General features: G+C 34.4%; 1 protein-coding gene across 16 annotated transcripts in view; it reads right to left on the reverse strand.

Annotated features, from left to right (window-relative positions):
- Robo2 (roundabout guidance receptor 2) overlaps nucleotides 1-19,949 on the reverse strand; it is a 1,084,901-nt gene that overhangs the window by 408,543 nt on the left and 656,409 nt on the right. The gene's annotated exons all lie outside the window — the stretch shown is intronic.

Genomic DNA, 19,949 nt, shown 5'->3' on the forward strand with positions numbered 1-19,949 from the left:
AAAATGACAAGTGGAAAATGTACTATACAAACACACATTCATACAGAGACTTAGACACAAACTAGCAGTGAGATTAGCAATTTTATTCTTATCACTTTGCACTCATACAGTTTCTAAGTTTCTGTGCTGTATAGTCAAAAGCATGAAAATTCTAGAAAGACATGGAATTCTAGAAAGACATGGAATTTTTTCTGGTTCAGTAAACTAATAAATCCTTATCCCTGCCACTGAACTTGTCATGCAGCAGGCAAACTGTGACCATACACTTAATGAAATAAAAAGGCTGTTTAATTTTTGAGCATTTTCAATCTTAATGACTAATAAATGAGTCAACATCTTTAATTACAATATATATGTTTTAAGCGTCCCAATAAACTTACATCATCCATCACTGTAGGTGAAAAACAACTAAGACTCGTGTTCAATAATTAGCATGAGATCACATGGCTAATGAGCTATCTATATTAAACAGTTCAGCTAGAATTGGAAGGAAGATATTTCTTTATCCTTTGGCCTTACATCTAAAAATGTAACTTCTCAACTGATTTCTGTCTTCTTCATTAAGGTTCTATTACAAGTTCCTAAACTTTTTAATTCACTCACTAAGAGAGAGAAATTTATATGGAAATACTGTGCTGAATTTGTTGGCAGACAACTGATATTTAGCAAATATTTAAGTGGCTTTCCACAATGAAGGCAAAACCATGGCAGAGTTCATGATGAAAGATAAACTGTAATGTCCACATATGTGGCCCTGAGTATGAAACACAGGAGAGGAGTTGAGTATGCTTAAGAGTAAGGGAAAATTTAAATCTAACCTGAAAAGTACAAAGATGATGTTGCATTAGATTGTGCCACAAACAAGAGATAGCTAAACAAAGTAGCTTTGAATATGAGACAGAGTCCTATTTTGTGGCCCCTGAAATAAAAATTGTTGTGCTTATGAGGATACTTAAGGATGTCAGAAATTTTGGAGACAGGAAAATAAATGAGCAGCAGAACTGTGTGAGGAAGATAGAGCTTTTATGGTCAGTATTTCTAAATCAATATTAATAATTCAAGAAAAGGGAATTTCAAAATTAGTCATACATGAACTATATCCCACCAAGATTTCAACAAGCAGAAAATAATTATGTGCCTTCATATTCCTTCTTTTTCTCAGCGACTACATAACTTTTAAGATGTCGACAGAGTTCCCCTGAGAACTCATGCTGAAAGGCTGACATTGAACTCCTAGTGAACACACAAATGAAAAGTGCTGAATAATTTATCACAACTTGGTGATTGTGGACAGAGATGTCTAAAAGAAGCCAATACGGACTTAATGATCAAGAAGAAAACAGCTGAAAATATGAACTGAAATACCAAACCACAAAGGTTAGCCCCTTATTGAGGCGCTTGCTCCTATGTCTATCTTACACAAATTGGCATCTGTAAATCTCATTTGTGAATTTTAAGTAGGCCAATTAGGGATCACGCAGATGATTTCTTCATCACTTTTATCATAATACTGTAGGTAACTGACTCAATCTTACATTTAGTGGTTACATATTTGCCTTTAAATCATCTTCCACATAGGTTATGGGAATGGACAATGGCAGTGCTTAATGCTGTATTCCTCCCCTCAGCTACAAGTCATCACAATTCTGACTATAATGAGGTTACTCTGCATCTGTCTGTCACAAATAACCTAGTAACTACTAAATGGATTGCCATCAATCTTTCAATTAGGATGCATAACTTTATTAGCACAATATTTTTGAACTGATTGTATTACTTTGAAAAAGAGCTTTCATTTATTTTGTCGTTTAGGGTCAAATGTGTGCAATCACTGGGAGCTAGATAAGTAAACATAACCGGCTTTGAATTTATAGGCTGTAGGCATGGAAAACATGGTTTCACTGTGATTTTTGTAAGTGACATGACTATTAGTAGTATAGAAATAGGAGGAACAAACTATAGGCATGTTTCTGTGATGTTTATGGAACCTGTTCTGTGATGCAAATTGTAATTATGCTCTCAAAATCAACTGTTAACTAATTTGAACTACAAGGCAACTTGGTGTAAACCATTATACGTTAAACGTCAGAAAAATATGTATATCAAAATCAGGTCATATTTATAGTAGGACAGCCCGTTTTTATGCTTAAGTAGTTTTACTTCCTGTAGCTGCATGATAATATGCTTCATTTCATGCAGGGCACCTTAGATCAAGTCTGCTGGCCTCAGTGCCACTGCACAGTTTGGCTTGGTCAGCATCTCTCTTCTCCAGCTGTATAGTTTGCCCTTTCTTTGTTATAAAAGTGACAGTAGTGAATGCCTCCCAGGAAGCAATTTATAGATATCAGGAGCAGAATTAACACTAATATGCTAAAAACAGAGCAGCATATCTGAATAAAATATGAAGCAACCAAAAACACCAAAAATGAATGGGTGATACAAAGCCATGAAAATGCTGAAAATTGACATGACTGACATTTTAGAGGCAAATTTTTCCCTTTGATAGAATTACCTGGATTTACCTAAGCAGTAATCAGACCACAGACCTCATAGTTAACATGTTTTTCCATACACATAGAAAGCTAGCCTAAATTCTATTATAATTCCATGTTTCATTGCCAGTATTAAAAAATGTGTGGAGGTATAGTATAACTTTCTTGAAACTAAGAATGTAGTATGAATAAATTATTTCTCATTTCTAATTGTAAGCAAAAGAAACAACCCAAATAAAACAATGACTTGTCCGTCAAGTTAGTGACCAAATAATGTAATAGTTCCAAGTCAATGTTCTCTCCATGAAAAGTGAACAGGATATCACAGCACACACCTATTTAAATTTCATATCACAAACCTTCCTTATGAAATCTTGTAATATCACATTGTCTCTAATTTTAAGATGTTCTAAATGTACCCAAAATGACTCTGAGCACTTACCTCTGTGAACAGGCTCCACACAACACCACAGTTCAGTGACAGGGACTCCACTTCTTCTCGCCAAGCTCTCACTGTCCCTAAAATTACTGCCCTATTCTAGATCAAGGTTTGTGTTTTCATGAATGACATTCTTCCTTTCAGCCATATTTCATTTTCCTCCCTTATAACTTTACAAAGTTTGTTTAAAAAAAAAAACTGACAAGGAACAAACCACTGTCTTTTCTAGCCAACAGCACACTTCTGGCTCAGACTACCTTGATTTTGTGGAACGGTTTTACCTACATGAACTCTGAAGTTCTCAGAAAGATAGAAAAAAGATGATCTCTTGTTCTAAACTATCCTACAGCAAGGACTTTATGGATTCTTGTTTCTTACAGGATTTCATATCAAGGTGGTAGTTTGGGGGCCAAATAGATAACTCAATATTTAAGAACACTGGCTGTTCTTCCTGAGGATTAAAGATCCATTTCAGCAGAGCAGCTCACAACTGTATGTAACTCTAGTCCCAGGCAATTGGTCATCTGCCCTCTTCTGTCCTCTTTGGGCACTACACACTCAAGGTGCATAAGCATATTCAGACAAATAATCATATGTAACATAAAAATAATCTCAAAAAATTTACAAGAAGTATTTTTAATAGTACTTCATAAAACATGCTATCAATGCACATATGTGTTCTTTTTTCCTTCTAATTATGCATATTTGGGTATATATCATCACCTATGAAAATGGTTGGCATATAAAATTATGTTATTACTTTTGGCCCATTGCTGGGAAGTATTAAGAATTTTATGTATTCATGTTTTCCTTTGAAAATTAGTGTACACAGACAAAACAGGACCTCAACTAATACAAACTGAAACAGGCTACATTTGTAATAACTTCTAGGGATTATTAAGTACATAAATAATTAAATAAAGTATTTCCAAACTGTTCTAATACTAACAACAACAACAAAAACCCGAATTACTTTCTTGGTCTTTTGAGTTATTTTCATACACTTGTAAAATTATTACTTCAATAAATCATTTTGCATTCTGTAGCCAAAGGAGAGAAACTTTTGATTTATTTAAAAAATAATGGAAAACTTTCCTAGGAAATGAAACCTTGGGTCCACACACAGCTGTCACCTTTCTTAAAATCACTGTGTATTTTTGCCTTCACTTTTCTACATGATACTTCTAGATATACATTTGTGAAATATCCATAGGTTAAACTCACTGTGGATTCACTGGTACACATATACAAATTATATAACTTCATTGTTAAAACACTGAAAATGCAAAGATTTTTTCCTGTTATATAAACTTCATTATTTAAGAAAAACTTGCCAATAAAATAAATAACATTCATCAAAATTAACCAGACCCAAATTACCAATGGACATGAATTCAGTGAGAATAGTCATTTTGAATTTGTGGAGTTACACAGAATTTTATACTTTCATTATAGAATATATATTTTATGTCCTTACATACCATTAAAGACAAGTTCTATCATAAAAGAAAAAGTTGATAGACTATTAGTTTTGTGCCATATTTTATAATTTGTGGTCATTGCTACATTCAGATCCTTGGCAATCCTTTGTTGATACTCTTACTTATTTCCACAGTTTCAGGGATGAAAACAAGAGTTTAACAAATACAAATCAAAAGTGCTGTCCTCAGCTGTATCCTAGTCCAAACTAAACAAGCTTCCTTCACAAGCTCTTCTCAGACTTCCTAGCACTACTTGCTCTTGGAAACAATGAAATTGCCCATGGACTCGGCACCATTGGGTAGAAGCAAAATATAAAAGGCAGAATATTCCATTTTAATTTTAAATCTATCAGACATGGCTGGTCGACATTATGTCATTGGCCTGTCAGAATGAAAGAACACAAGACAAAATTCTTTTAATACTTCAGTGCTCACAATATTACCACCACACCACATGTGGAATAGATCTGAGATGGGAACCTTGGCGGAGTCATTACACATTCATTTTTTATGTTGTCATCCCCATAAAAAAGATATCTGACTGGATCTCACCCTCACAGTGCACAGCCTCTATGAGTGTCCTATTAGTGTAGTAGTAATATTGTCTTTAATTTGATAATTTTCTTTTATTCCACACATTGTTCGTACAAAAATAGGAAAATGAAGAGGAGCTTGCATGTTAGCTGTTTTCGTCCTCATGGAGTAGAAGGGACAAAGAAAGATAAGTCATAAACACCTCATATAAGGGAAGTAATGCTTACTCATTTGCATAATCATCTGAACTGAACGGCTGTTAAATTTATACATACAGCCTCAAGAGACAAGCAGCACTAACTGAAAATGTAAAATTAAAAATAAAATCCTGCAAGTGTTTCAGGTATCACAGTTGGTAAGCATGCTCTTGTCATCTTGCCTTCTACACAAAAGGGCTCACACAATTTTCATGTTCACAAATAGTTACTTCATTTATCCACACAGACCAACAGAATTACACCTCCATAAAATAAGATCTTAAACTCACACATGATCTGATTTACTGAGTGCACTTACTATGTATTTTATAAACAAAATCCTGGTTAAGAGAAGACTATTTCTTTACCCGTCTGTCTCCCACAATACTTCCCCCCAACCCTCTTCCACAGGATTCCCTGAGGTCCACCTAATCTGTGGATGTGTGTCTCTGCATCTGTTTACATCCGTTCCTGGGTGAAGCCTCTCTAATGACAATTTGGCTGAACATAAATGCAAACATGATTTACAAAAAAGGCACAAGTATACAATGGAAAAAAAGAAACCATCTTCAACAAATGGTGCTGGTCTAACTGGATGTCAATATGTAGAAGATTGCAGATAGATCCATATCTATCACCCTGCACAAAACTCAAATCCCACTTTATCAAAAGATTTCAACATAAAACCACACATTAACCATGATAGAAGAGAAGGTGGGGAACAAACTTGAATGCATTGGCATAGGAGACAACTTCCTGAACAGAACAACAATGGCAGAATACTAAGTCTGAAAATTAATAAATAGGACCTCGTGAAACTAAAAAGCTTCTGTCAAAAGGACAAAATGGCAGCTCAGAGAATGGAAAAAAATGATCTTCACCAACCCCACATCTAACAAAGGGCTGATTGCCAAAGCATATAAAGAACTCAGGAAACTAGACATACAAAAAAAAAAATGAATTTAAACATGGAGTACAGATATAAATAGAGAACTCAACAAAGGGATCTCAAATGGCCAAGAAGCACTTAAAGAAATGTTGAACATCCTCAGCTATCAGAGAAATAAACATCAAAAAAACAATGAGATTCATTCAGTCTTACACCTGTCAGAAAGGCTAAGGTAATGACAGTAATGACAGTTCATGCTAGAGAGGATGTGGAACATTCCTCCATTGCTGGTGAGAATGAAAATTTGTACACTTACTTTAGAAAAGTTGGGAATCAATCTACCTTAAGACCCTGTTATAACACTCCTAGTCATGTACCGAAAGGATGCTGTACCATATCATATCATTAGTTTTTAATAAGTCATTATAATATGAATTCCAGGTAAGAAGTATAATGTGATTTCCTGTGACTATTAGAACATGTTTTTGGAAAACTGCATAATTTGCTAGTTTCCTCAATGCTTAAATATTTCTAGATCAGGAGAAACGGAGTAAATTGTTAAATCAACACAACAGACTTAAATATTTTCCACTCATTCTCCAAATATTCTTCAGAAAGGGAAATGTCCACATCAAAACACAGTGGGAAAAATAGTAGTAAGGACAAAAACTAAACAACTTGTTTTATTTTACCCACAGATTATTGTCATTTTAAACCAAAGAAATAGAATTCAAATATAAATTTTAAGTGCTGATGATACAAAACTGGTCCAATAATAAAGGTGAAGAAACAACTGATACCAAATAGGACCTATTGGAAAAAAAATAACTCAACATGAAAGTCATTCAAAATTACTGATTCAAATTGCTCAAGTACATTGCAAAAGGCTGTATGATAAAATTGCATATTCCTGAATTTTATTTAAACTCACAAAAGTGGCTCAGGTTAATATCCTTGTGTAAATTTTTTACATGCCAATATGAATTCTGTACAATGTTAAAACTGTCAAATGAAGCTTTAAAAATAGATTTCTTTACATTCTGTTCCTTTCTATGTATTTTTTTTTTTACAAACTCCCACAGCATTAAAATATTGTTAGAGCTCTTTGGAGGCTAAAAAGCATTCACATGTATCACAGAGCTAATTTGTCAGCTTTTGTCAGCTAACTGATTATTAGACCCATTTCTATGAGGGAGTACATGTTACTTTAACATATCATATTCCTTTACACACAGAAACCTATATCAATGTGGTTTCTAATCTAAAATGTGTCCACATGAACACACAGAACAAAGTAAATGTAATGTATTTTCAAAAAAAAAAAAAAACAAGTTTAAATAGAGAAAGTAGAAAAAGTCAACTTTCTAAAAGCATCATTTTTGCTACCACAATTCCAAATAAGTACTTCTTCTAATCCAAAAGGTAAAGAAATGATACACACACACACACACACACAATGAAGAGAACACTTTGCAGTCACCAGTTGATTCTTCCCTAGGTTGAAAATGGTGAATACCAATGTGTGCTCTCTGATTTTCAAATACAGGTGCAGAACTCCTTTAATTTCTGCAGTCTCTCTTATAATTCAGAGTAAAGTGTTTCCAATATCCATCTCTGTGATCTCACAGGTAGCTGAGCATGTTATTGTCCAGGCAAATGTGTTATGAGTCCTCAGATGATGAACTACATAGAGGCCAGATGTCACAGGGCCTGAAATTGATAATCCATCAGTAATTTTCCATCTGTCGCAATAGCTCTGACCCATTGAACTAAATAAATATGTTTAATCACTGACTGGTCAACTTATCAAATAACATTGAGGGCTAAGGGGAAGAACTTGTCAAATGTGAGACAGATAAAGCAAGAACCATAGCCATAGGCAAGAATATAACAGCTCTCTTTATCCCCCGTGTCTTCAATGTAACTTTGGAAAACTGACCCAAGGAGAAATTACACTAGAAAAACAACTCAGGCTGAGGTATTGAAATTATACTCTTGTGTAGCTTCAACACCATCTATTCTGGTCTTTTATACACCAGTCAATTATTAATGTCTGCCATTTAGAGATCTAGTCTGTAAAGCCATCCCTATATTATAATGACAGGAAACACAGTTGAGTCAAAAACCAGAAAGAGTCAGAGTAGAACTAGATTACACACCTATCAAGACACATAGAAATGGGAATTTGAAAATCAGGCTGCTTGGTCCTGATGATAACATTCTCTGTAAATGCCTTTCCCTCATCAAGTTGGGGAAGATTTTCAACATTTCTGAATATGAATGGTTACATGACAAGCCTATACCACACAAACATTAATCACAGTAAATGAGATAAAAGCTCCAGTAATGTGTGACTCTGGATAAGTGATAGATCAGCCAGCCTTTCATTGACTGTGCCAACAGCTATGTGATTATAAAGGCCGACTGCCACCACTGACCAGGAATGGGTCAAGCTAGGAGATTAGCTACATGACATTGAACAGAATAGGGGCGACTTCTTCAGCAGGATTCATGGCACTGCCTAAGGCACTTCAACAGTGTTAAATTCTCTATGTCTTACTTTGCCACTGCTGTGCACCAGCAGCTGAGATAGAAAACTCTTAAGACTTGTTTACTCACACTTGTTTAATCCTGATTCTATACACTGACTCACAGCCTGTGGGGTTAAGAAGATGGATGAGCAGAGCAAGGGCCATGAAGAGGTCAGGGTCATGATGTCATTAGATCTCATTAAGTACATCACTCAAGCCAACAGTCACTCCAAAGGTCATGCAAAGTGAGGACCATGCTGTAGGTAAAGGAAGATTCCTTGAACAATGTAAACCTATCCCATTTTTAGAGCTGATATTTTATATGACAACAAAAATGTTCTACATGGTCATTATAAATTTGAAATGCTATTTTATTCAAATAGATGGCTTTGGAGAATGAAGGATAAACTACCTTCAAGTTCTCCAGAAAGCATGGTACTCACTTTAAGGGCAGTCATACAGTTCTAGTTAGTCCATGAACTGGCACTGTCTCTGCTGACTTACCATGTAAAATTACTAAGGAATACTGAATGAGTTAGTTTGGTTTCTAAAGTTGTCAAATGGGCAAGTTTTCACAAAAAAAATCACAACAGAACTGAACATCAACTTTTTCTGTAGTGTTGCAGCACTCTATTACTATTACTATTAATTATTGTTATCATTATTATCCTATGATGTTATAAGCTAAAGCTATTACACAGGACTACCACCATACCACAACATTATATGCCAAAAAGACTAACTAAATATGTTTTAAAGAATCAGAATATATCTATTTTCAGAACATGTGTTGAATATGGAATTTGTGCTCCCTGCTGAATTTTGTTTCAAGAAATTTCAAATATTGGGCTAAAGAGTATCTGATTCAACTGAATTACAGTTGTTTATTTATGTGTGTAGTGTTTTTATCTCTTATTGAAATACTAAACAAAACTTAATTTACTCTACAGACTACCTACGATTATTAATATTAAAATGCTAAAATTACTAAAATTAATAGTATGTACTTATGCAAATAAATTTAAGAACTTATCTCAATCTTACACATTTCTATGAGAGACTGAGAGAAAACAAATATATTAATTTAATATGTGCATGCTTTTGGTATAATCATTTTATCTGGGATTAGTTCTCTGATAAATAAAAAGCATAAGTTTTATTAAGTAAAATGAAAAATGTAAGTCAAATAAATAAAGTTTATTTTTAATTTGCTTTTAAGGAAAAATAACAAAACAGAATTTAACCTATATACTAGGAATGTATATATCTACATATTATGCTTCACCAGACAAGAAATATTGGCCCAAGACATCTATAATTTTTCAAAAAACAATTTACCTTAGACCTGCATGGGTGATTGGAAAAGAAAAATGACTTAATTTCATGGCCACAAGGTGAACGAGGGCTGTGCATACATGCACACATGAGCAGTTAATTCTTCAAAAGACATGTAAGATTAAGGAAGCCTTATTTTATTTCTGGCATTATCAATTGCTTGTTGTCAACTAGAGGTCACATGGACAAATACTAAAAAAGAAAAGAAATAGTAGCCTGTTAAGCAACAAAATCTTTATAACAACTAAGGGAAAAAGTTCAAAAGAAATGCTGTTGAATTTACTTGACATCCAGTGTCGGTAACTCTAAACTTTTTAAATGAAAATACAGTGTTGTTGTTCGGGATTGGTTTTGGTTGTGGTTGTTTTATTTGTTTGTTTTCCCCAGTATAGTCAGTCCAAAGTTACACACTGAGCCTATAGAAGACCTCACTTGGTTTCCTCTTCTCTGGAGAAGAAAAGATGTAGTGTAGTCATATTACCATAAACTATGAAAATGAATGCACAAAGTAAAAGGTTTGACAAATTCATAGGAATAGTTCATCATGGGAAGGGGTCTGAGTCGTTCCACTCACTTAATAACTATCTGTCCCTTATATTGGCGATGGATACAATTGCCTACCCCATTTGTAACTAGCTGCATGTCTTCCTGTCATCCACTATGGGCTTTCTTATGTTGTTTTTCTCATATCCATAAATAAATTTTCTGAATCAAACAGGCATGAAGGCTCTGTGAGGTTCCACCAACTGACCAGCAACTGCTTGTATGTTTTTATAGTCACCTGAATCACATATCCTGTCTCCTACCACATCCACTGGTTTAACCCCACATTCATTTTATATGAGGAGCTTCCATTAATGTTCCTGTAATTAACATCAAACCCAAATGGAATGGATGGGAGATTGTCTTATTCATGGGGTAAGGACCCTTAAATAAGAATGAATAATGATCATATTTCCCAGAAGACATCTATGGCAGTCCTCAAGTGTGATTAACTAGACCACTCCTCATCTCTCTTTCTCCACAGAAATGAAACAGTTCATTTGCATGTCATCTGATAGAAGAAATTCTAGCATATCATGGGTTTTTACCAATGGGCACTTCATTAGTAAAGCTTTTCCTTATGAAGTGACAGAAAAGGAAAAGACAAAGCAAATTGAGAATCTTGTATCTTTATTAATGACATATACAATTGAAGATTAGACTCCATCAGCTTACTGAGTACTAAAAAAGGCTTTCTTAAGTTGGCCAGTTTATAGGTAACTCACTTTAATATGGGGATTCTAATGGATGCTTTTAAAAAGAAAATCCTATATGAATATTAAACACAACATTTTCTGCCTCTCTTTAAGAACATCCAAAACAGACACAGAAACAAAGCAAAAATAAGTCAGCCTTTCTATCAAGCTTCTCTTGAAGATATACATGTGGACCCTGGGCAATTATATGTTATAAATTAAGGGATGGGCTGCAAAATATAATTAAATTAATTGCTTATAATCTCCAAAGATTCTAAAATAAGATATATAAGAGGGTCACACAATTTTCCTGGGAATTTTCCAGTGACTTGTCATGAGAGATGATAAGAAAAAAAAAAGAAAGAAAAAGTAAAATTGAGTAATTATTTTCACTCTGTGGAATTTCTTGTAAATGGGGAACTAATGGGAATCATTTTGCAGTTGAATAGAGCATGAGTTTCTAAAACTTGCAACATGTTTTTCTAACCCCAATTTTTATTTCTTTTAGAAAGAATATGAATGGTGGAGCCATATCAAAATCTGAATTTGTACATCAAGAGTTACATTCATTACCCACAAAAACTTAACTGGCTTTGCTTAATATTTAAGGCCTTCTTGTCCAAAAAAAGAAGGTCCACCACCTACAACACTGCTGAGATGCTACAACCTCAACAATTGTTTGCTTTCTATTTAGGTAACATAGATAGCCTCTTGTTTTTGCACTTGGCAAAGGGGTTCTTGGTGTCCTTGCAAACACTGGGGGACCTACAGATGTCTTCATTTGTCTTCTGCTCAATGATCAAGGACTGTGATTCTTTCAGGGTTTTCTTCTCACTTTACCATGTTGGTAGCTGCCTTCTCATGTCCTTCAATGATGAATTTCAACAATACTCAAAACCTCAAGTATTTACACTAGCACAAAATCAAGCTGGTTTATATTTCTTAATTTAAAATCCTGCAGTATTGTGGTTTCTGGTCTCATTTGACTTCCTCTTTTGTTAATTATATTGTAGTATCAAAGCCACGAATTTTGTACAGAACAGTGAATGTATAGAGTTCTATCCCATTGTCATGTGCACATTAGAGGACATACCATAAAGAATCATTTTGTCATCAGAGTCTCCTCTGACTATACTTTCTAGGTCATAACCAGTCCCTCCTAACTCCCACATCTTTGACTTTCCACAACCACTAATCTGTTTTCTATCACTATAATTTTGTGATGTTGAGAATATTATGTAAATGGAATTATTATAGAGCATGTGACCTTTTGAAATGCCCTTTAAAATGCCATTTCCATGCGCCACAATACCCATGAGACCCATCTACATCATTCTGTCTATCAATAATTCAATTCTTTCTATTGCTGAGTAGTATTCCATAGTGTGGAATACAGACTGCTCTGTTTAATCATTCATTTCAATGAAGGACAGTTTAGTCCTATTTTGTCTTCTGTGATCATGAGTGAAACTAGCATTAAAAACCAAACACTAGACTTTCTGTGCATGTTATCATTTCTTGGAGACAGATGCTTAGCTGTGCAATAGCATGGTAAGTGCAATTCAGTGCCTTTAGAGCTTGTCAAACTCTATTAAAATTTGACTCTACCACTTTGGCTTTCTATCAGTAATGAAGGAAGAACCAGTTTCTCCACATCCTTGAAAGAATTCTGTGCTGAAAGATTTATGCATCTTTTTTGATGGTCTCAATCTAACTTCCTTAAGGATACTAATGTCTTCCAGTGTGCTTATCTGCCATCCATAATATGTGTTCATTTGTAGCATATCTTATTTATGCCTTGTGCATTTTATCATGTGTTATTTATCTACTGTATACACATGTACATATATACATGTTCTCAATCTGAAAGCAGTCTTCATATTTTCTTAAGTAGAATGAAGCATAGTAGAGAATAACATTTTCTAATTTTAATGAAATCAACCTTATTCATTTTATCTATTTTGGTTTTTACTTATAGTGCCAAATCCTAGGTACTATGTTTGTGTTTTTTTTTTTTTTAAGTTTTGTTTTGGGAGGTGGGTTTTTTGGGGGGTTGTTTGTACAGCTTTGCTTGAACCTGACATCTAAGTTTATGATTTACTTGAAATTAATTTTTAAGTATATGTCAAGCTTTATAATTTGCCTATGTATACTTAATGCTTGGGCATTACAAATTGAAAATATTGAATCATTTTTAAATTAAAAATGCTAAAGATAGATAATCATTAGGGCCAAGGTTAATAAAATTATGTATTTAACTTAAAAACTATTATGACTAGAGGATGTATAAATACACATAGCAACAGAATAACATCATGTGAAGATATTAATGACACAGAAAACTCTTGAAAGATGAAAGACATGGCTACCATTATAGTAGTCTCTTTTTTTGTAAACTTAGTCAGCTTCTCTTTTTATCTGAAATCACAGATGACTCATTTTATAAATTGGATTGTTAATCTTCAGGATGCTTTAGCCTCCAAACATGTCAATAACAACTGAAAGTGATGGATTTTCCTGATACTGATATTTGACAACTAGAAACTGTAAAGAGAAAATCAAATTACTGGAATAACCTAATGAGCTTTCAAATGTCAATATAACTAAACAAACATAGAAAAAGTTTACTTTATGTTGTTTCTTTTATTTAATATCCTACGAATCATAGAATATTAACACAAAAACCATGCTTTCTATCTCATTTCACCTGTTCTGGTGTCACCATTGTTTATATACAATTAGGTCATGGTCAACACTAATGCCAAATGATTTTGTTTTCTTATTTAAATTAATGTGTAGGCTTAGCAGAGTGATTAAGAAAACATATTTGAGAGCCAGGTCAGTCTTGTTTCATATATTATTACTAATTTCCATATAAAAATATGCAAGATAATTTTATATCTCAGATCTGTAAGAAGTCAACACACTTAAACAAGTCTTACAGCTACTTCTAGTATCAAATAAACCATGGCTGTGTAACACTTAGAATAAAAATCCTGGTACTTGGTAGACACTTAGTTCCTGTTCTAGGTCATCAGTTCTCCAGTTCTGATTTCTATTGTCTCTTGTCAGCTATACCTCTTTCTCTTTAGCATTTGCAAAGTATGAGAGCAGTTCCTGGCCCATGCTCCTGTGACCATGTCATATGCCATTCCGTTCAACACAAAGACTGTCATTAAAAGAGTTTTACCAAAACACTCCTATATTGGCTATATAGACTTGTCAAGACATCTCGTTTTGCCACTGAATCACACAGAGATAGTTAATTGTTGATGTCTGTAAGGGAAGGATGCTGAGAGACAGTAAAAGTCCAGAAGCTGTATAGAGCTGTGAATTTATTTTTCTATCCTACAGTACTGCTTATGGAACTTTAACAAAGATGTATATGCACTTCTAACCAACAAAAGTTCTGTGCTAAGAAACACACAACTGGGTATGCTTTTGCTTTTGGAAACTTCCTCGGGGGGTAGGGGGAGTGGCAATTTCATTTTCAGTACTAAAAATGTTAGTAGTATAATTAACCTCAGTCCTTACCAATTAAATTACAAGATGTCATGAACACTATATAGAAAAAGAATAAGACATAAAAATATCTTCTACTGTTTAATAAAGACAGATTCATGTATAAAAGGAGTGCAACCTACTTTAAGGAATTATAGAATGTTTGTGGGCTCTTTTGGTCAGAATGCAAAGACCTATATTAAACTGAATGACATATGAATATATTTCATTAAATAATTTAATGTGTGGTAACATTTGACAGGCTTGGGCAGGGTGGTTGGGATTTTAAGATCACCCTGGAATATATAGCAAAACCATTCCCCAAAAAGGAAACAATAAATAAATAAATAAATAAATTCATGAAACTGCGTAGCTTAAATTTAATTTCTCTTACTTTTAAATTGCCTTAAGTCCTTATGAAGAATAAAACCACTCTCCTGGATAAAGATTTCCCAGTCAAAATAAAACCAGGCACATAAAATTCTACATGGTTGCCCATTTGAAGGACTGAAGTTAAGAATTCACCTTGTGTTCATTCTCAAAGCAACCTGTGCCCTCTCGACACAGTCCATCTACCCACTTTTCCCCTGCACAGATAAAAGATCAATTTAGCCTTAGATTTAAAACAAACAGGACCATTGTGTATATAGAGCATCCCACAGCTTTGTTATTCTAATAATCTGTGACCCATAAATAATGCAGAGCCCCTTCCTTCTCTGAATTATGTTCAGAGTCTTGATACATGGAGAACACAGGGGAGGGAAAAAGAGGGTTCTTGGGAGGAGTGAAAGAGGAAATGATGGAGGGCAGACAACCTTCCCTCGTGGAGTTCATAATCGTGCTCCGGTTGAGTTTAGGAATCATGTATGTTTTCTCTTGTGTGTCAAAGGGAAAGCCACCATTCGAATATTTAGGTTTAGCTTTTTTAAATTACCAAAACAAAGATAATTTGAAAAGTTTTGTATTTGTCATTTAAGTAAGCAATGGGAAAAAAAAAAACTAAACAAAACAACAACAAAATAGCTAGTTTCCAAGTGCCCCCTGACCTTTGAACCACAACCTCCTGGCATTAAAAATGTTCATCACCTCATTTAATCTCTCTCCTCTCAACTAGTGTTGAGAAAGAGAGACAGAAAGAAATAATCTAGGGACTTCATCAATTTTTCATGAATTTTCATTTAGGCCAAAACTCCGTCTTCCCTTGGTCGATAGATCAAGCTGCCATCATATATTTTTCCACCTGGGGCTACAGCTGCCATCTCTTGAGGCCACCAGATTGGCTACATCTCATGCAGCCATACTGGGCCCCTGCAAAAGCCCCGCCTACTCCTTCTGCTCTGTACACCATAGCACTTGTTGGGAACTGAAATCCTATCTCACCTCTGTGCCCAGAGCTCCCGGGGGTCCCATTGGAAAACCACCTATTAACTTTGTGAGTGCACGGCCTCTTGCTGGAGGCCTGGTGTTTCTGTTTTCTTTCCGGTTAAAGGCCCACCTCAAATTTGAGAGAGCTGAAAGGACTTTCTGAATTACTTTTTTTTCCCTTTAACATGCTTAAAAATAAACATGCAAACAAACAAAAAACATACACACACAATAATAAAAAAAAATAATTGGCTGATTCAATTTTCTATGGCAATGTTTGACCATGATTATTTTTTCTGTTTCTTTGTACTGTTCCAGTATGTTACTAAAGAAAGGAGAGAGAGAGAGACAGAGACAGAGAGAAAAAGAGGGAGGAGAAATAGAGACATATAGAGAGAAGAGAGGCAGGTAAGGGGAGATAGGAGTGAGAGGATGTGGTGTAAGGACAGATAAAAGATTTCCACACAGAAAATAAAGATAGATGGCTAACAGCTAACAAAAGAATTTAGGCTTTCGTGCTAAAATTCATAGGCAAATGGATGGAACTACAAGAAACCATCCTGAGTGAGGTAACCCAGTCACAAAAAGACAAACACAGTATGTACTCCCTAATATATGGTTTTTAGACATAGAACAAAGGATTACCAGCTCAGCCTATAATCCGTGCTACCATAAAATCTATGAAACAAGGAGGACGGACCCTAAGAGAGACAAGGGGGAAGGGACAAGATCTCCTAAGCAAATTGGGAGAATGATAGGAGGGGAGAGGGAGTTAGGAGGAAGAGGAGGGCAGATGTGTTCATAAGGGAGCAGGAAGATTGAGTCAGGGAAAGAATAGAAATGTCCAGAGATCTACAAGGATGACCCCAACGAACAATCTAAGCAATAGTGGAGAGGCTACCTTAAATGCCCTTCCCCAATAATGAGATTGATGACTACCTTATATGCCATCCTAGAGCCTTCATCTACTAACTGATGGAAGCAGACACCCACAGCTAAACACGGAGCCAAAACTCCTGGAATCCAGTTGCAGACAGGGAGTATTGATGATCAAAGGTATCAAGACCAGGCTAAAAACCCCATAGACTGCTGACCTGAACAAGGGGGAGCTCATGGACTCCAGTCTTATAGATGGGAAACCAGCATAGGACTTACCTAGATCCCCTTAAGTGGGTGTTAGTTGGGAGGACTGGGCATTCTATGGGACCTCTAGTAATGGACCAGAAAATATTTTGTAACAGAACTCCAAGTACTGTAACCTCATTGCCTCATTGGCATATCAAAGCATGCAGCCCAGGCAAACTTGTATCACTATATTGTTCCTTCTGTACATTCTAATTTTAAGAATGGTGAACCTACAGACCCAGCTGCTGATGCACACACACACACAAAGACACACACACACACACACACACACACACACACACACACACACAAATAATTGGAAATCACATGCCATCTTGAAAATTGACCATAAATTGATAGGAGGTGCAGACCTTAGATATATTTCTAATCACTTCCTCTCACCAAGTTTTCAATATTCTTCACTACAGCATTTAATATCAAGCCTTTTCTTGGTTACTTGATGGCTTAACTCTTCTTGCTTTCATTCATCATACAATTAATGTATTCACCATTTAACATACAAAGGTTCCCATGCACATAATGAAAAAGAGTAGAGATTGTGATTCAACACATCCCACTTTTCCAACTTAAGCTCTTTGAACAATCTCTAGCAAACTATCTGATGCCTAGCAGGCACATATATTCTTTAATGCCTCCATTATCTAGAACAAGATGATGTTCAACTTCATTTTTCATCCAATACATTATTAAATCCAGGACATGGTGCTTCCCTTTTTATGACCCTTTCTCCACATTACTTATCCAGGAATATTTAAATACTCTTCTCTGTGGGTTCCTATACTGACTATTGTTTGTCCCTCTAATGGGCTTAACTTTTTCTCTATTTAATTCATTACAGATTATTTAAATGTTAGTCCTCTGAAGGGAATTATGAATTCTGACAACAGACTGGAATGTCTTCTTTATTCCGGTCACTTAACACATTACTAGTTAAGAAAGTAGACATTTCTTTACTTAGAATTATAATTTTGTATTCTAAAATGCACAAGAAAATAGAGAATGCTGGCAAGCTAATGGAAAAAGATTCACAACAAATAAATGAATACTATTTAATCTTCAGTAGCTTCGAATGTCATGAGCTGTTGACATGGCATTAAAAGAAAGAAAGAATTTTATTCACTACAAAATCCAATTTGGAAGCCTTCTGGTTTTTCCTTTTGAGATTTTAAGTAGTTCAAGCATTTCTTAAAAGGTATTTATTTCTAAATAGAAAAATTATCTGTCACATTACATGGGAATCATGCCCTAATATATTATTCTTAAAATGAATTCATTATTATTTCTTTAGGGGAGACAATAAACATTTCAGATGAAATAAAAGATGTGCCTACTTGAGGATCAATTTTAACAAAGCTAAGTCTCAAGAACAAATGTCCATTACTCTCCTATGAAAAAATTATCAGCCACTTTTGATAAACTTTAATGTTCTAAAGTGGAATTAGTCATAGCAAAGTGGTTTTTGACTGCTGAGTAGAAAAAAAATATGAAATGATATGATAAAAAAGTAAAACATCTTCATTTTTCATTATATAAATATGTCTGCCTATTTGTAGGGTTCTAGATGTGCAGAAAAATCCCTTAAGAACAAAAGTTCAGAGTCATGGTCTGGTCTTGAAATCCCCATTAGTTCATTTTCCACACCTCGGTCATTAGGCATTAGGCTGTGAATCCTTAAAAAAAAAAATGATAGTGCAATCCCAGTCATACTACAAAAATATATGGAATGTTGAATCAATATAATTTAGTAGTGGGATATTTCCATAAGTCAAAAGTTTCAGAAAAGTGGTATTTAATGGAAAATTTAGTCTGAACCTTTATTTTCTTAAAGTTGTGTTTTCATATTCACATTTTACTAAACTATGGTTAAGTATTTTTAAAATATTGTATTTTTTTTTAAAAAAAGAAAATATTTGGTATTGGAAAAGTCATATTATTAGTAAAGGTATTAAATATTTCTATTTCAATGTTTTTCATCATAATAAACTATGGATTTTAAAAAGTCCCACTCATTTTTAACACAAATTACATATTTTAAACATCAGTTAATTCATGGTTTCTGGAATGAAACTAAATCAGGGGAGCAAGAGATTCATCAAGACAGTTAAATAAGGGATAGTTTGACTTGATCACCAAAAAGACACTTTCAGGGGCAAAGACAATGACATATTCTTACAAATTTCAACCCACTGTACATAAGTGATCAAATTTGCTATGATACCACATAGAATGTATTGACTTTAGCAGAAGACCCTACGATTCTCAATGCCTTCCCACTACCTTCTCTACAGCTGAGCATATGCTGTCCTTTTACTCACAGGTTACTGCAGATGAAACTTTTCCTTAGAAGAAGTATGTACTAGCAAAATGTATTGTATTGTTTAAAATACAACTAAAATTGTAAGACTGAAATAATCTATTGCACATTGTCCATGAAGTCCATGGAGTCTATACTTAAATAGAAGTCAGGAACTAATATTTATATTTCTGTTGTTGACAGGGATTGGGAAAAAAGGTCAAAAAGTACAAAAGATGACATTCTTATCTATTTAGAAAATCAAGATAAAAATCAGAAACACTGAAATTTCATGGTTATTTCTTCTTTGATGATGCCTACTATAAAAAATAAAGTTATTATTGTAGTTGGTGGCATATTCTCCATTCTATACCTACTGTTTCTGAATTTGTTCTATAAGAAAAAAGAGATACTGTAATGTAGAGAATATGACAATGTGTTACTTCAAAAATTAATCTGCAAAATATGATTATATTTTGTGTGTGTACATATATGTAAGTAGCTGATA

Source organism: Phodopus roborovskii, unplaced genomic scaffold, assembly GCF_943737965.1.
Source record: "Phodopus roborovskii unplaced genomic scaffold, PHOROB, whole genome shotgun sequence".
NCBI classification, from domain to species: Eukaryota; Metazoa; Chordata; class Mammalia; order Rodentia; family Cricetidae; genus Phodopus; species Phodopus roborovskii.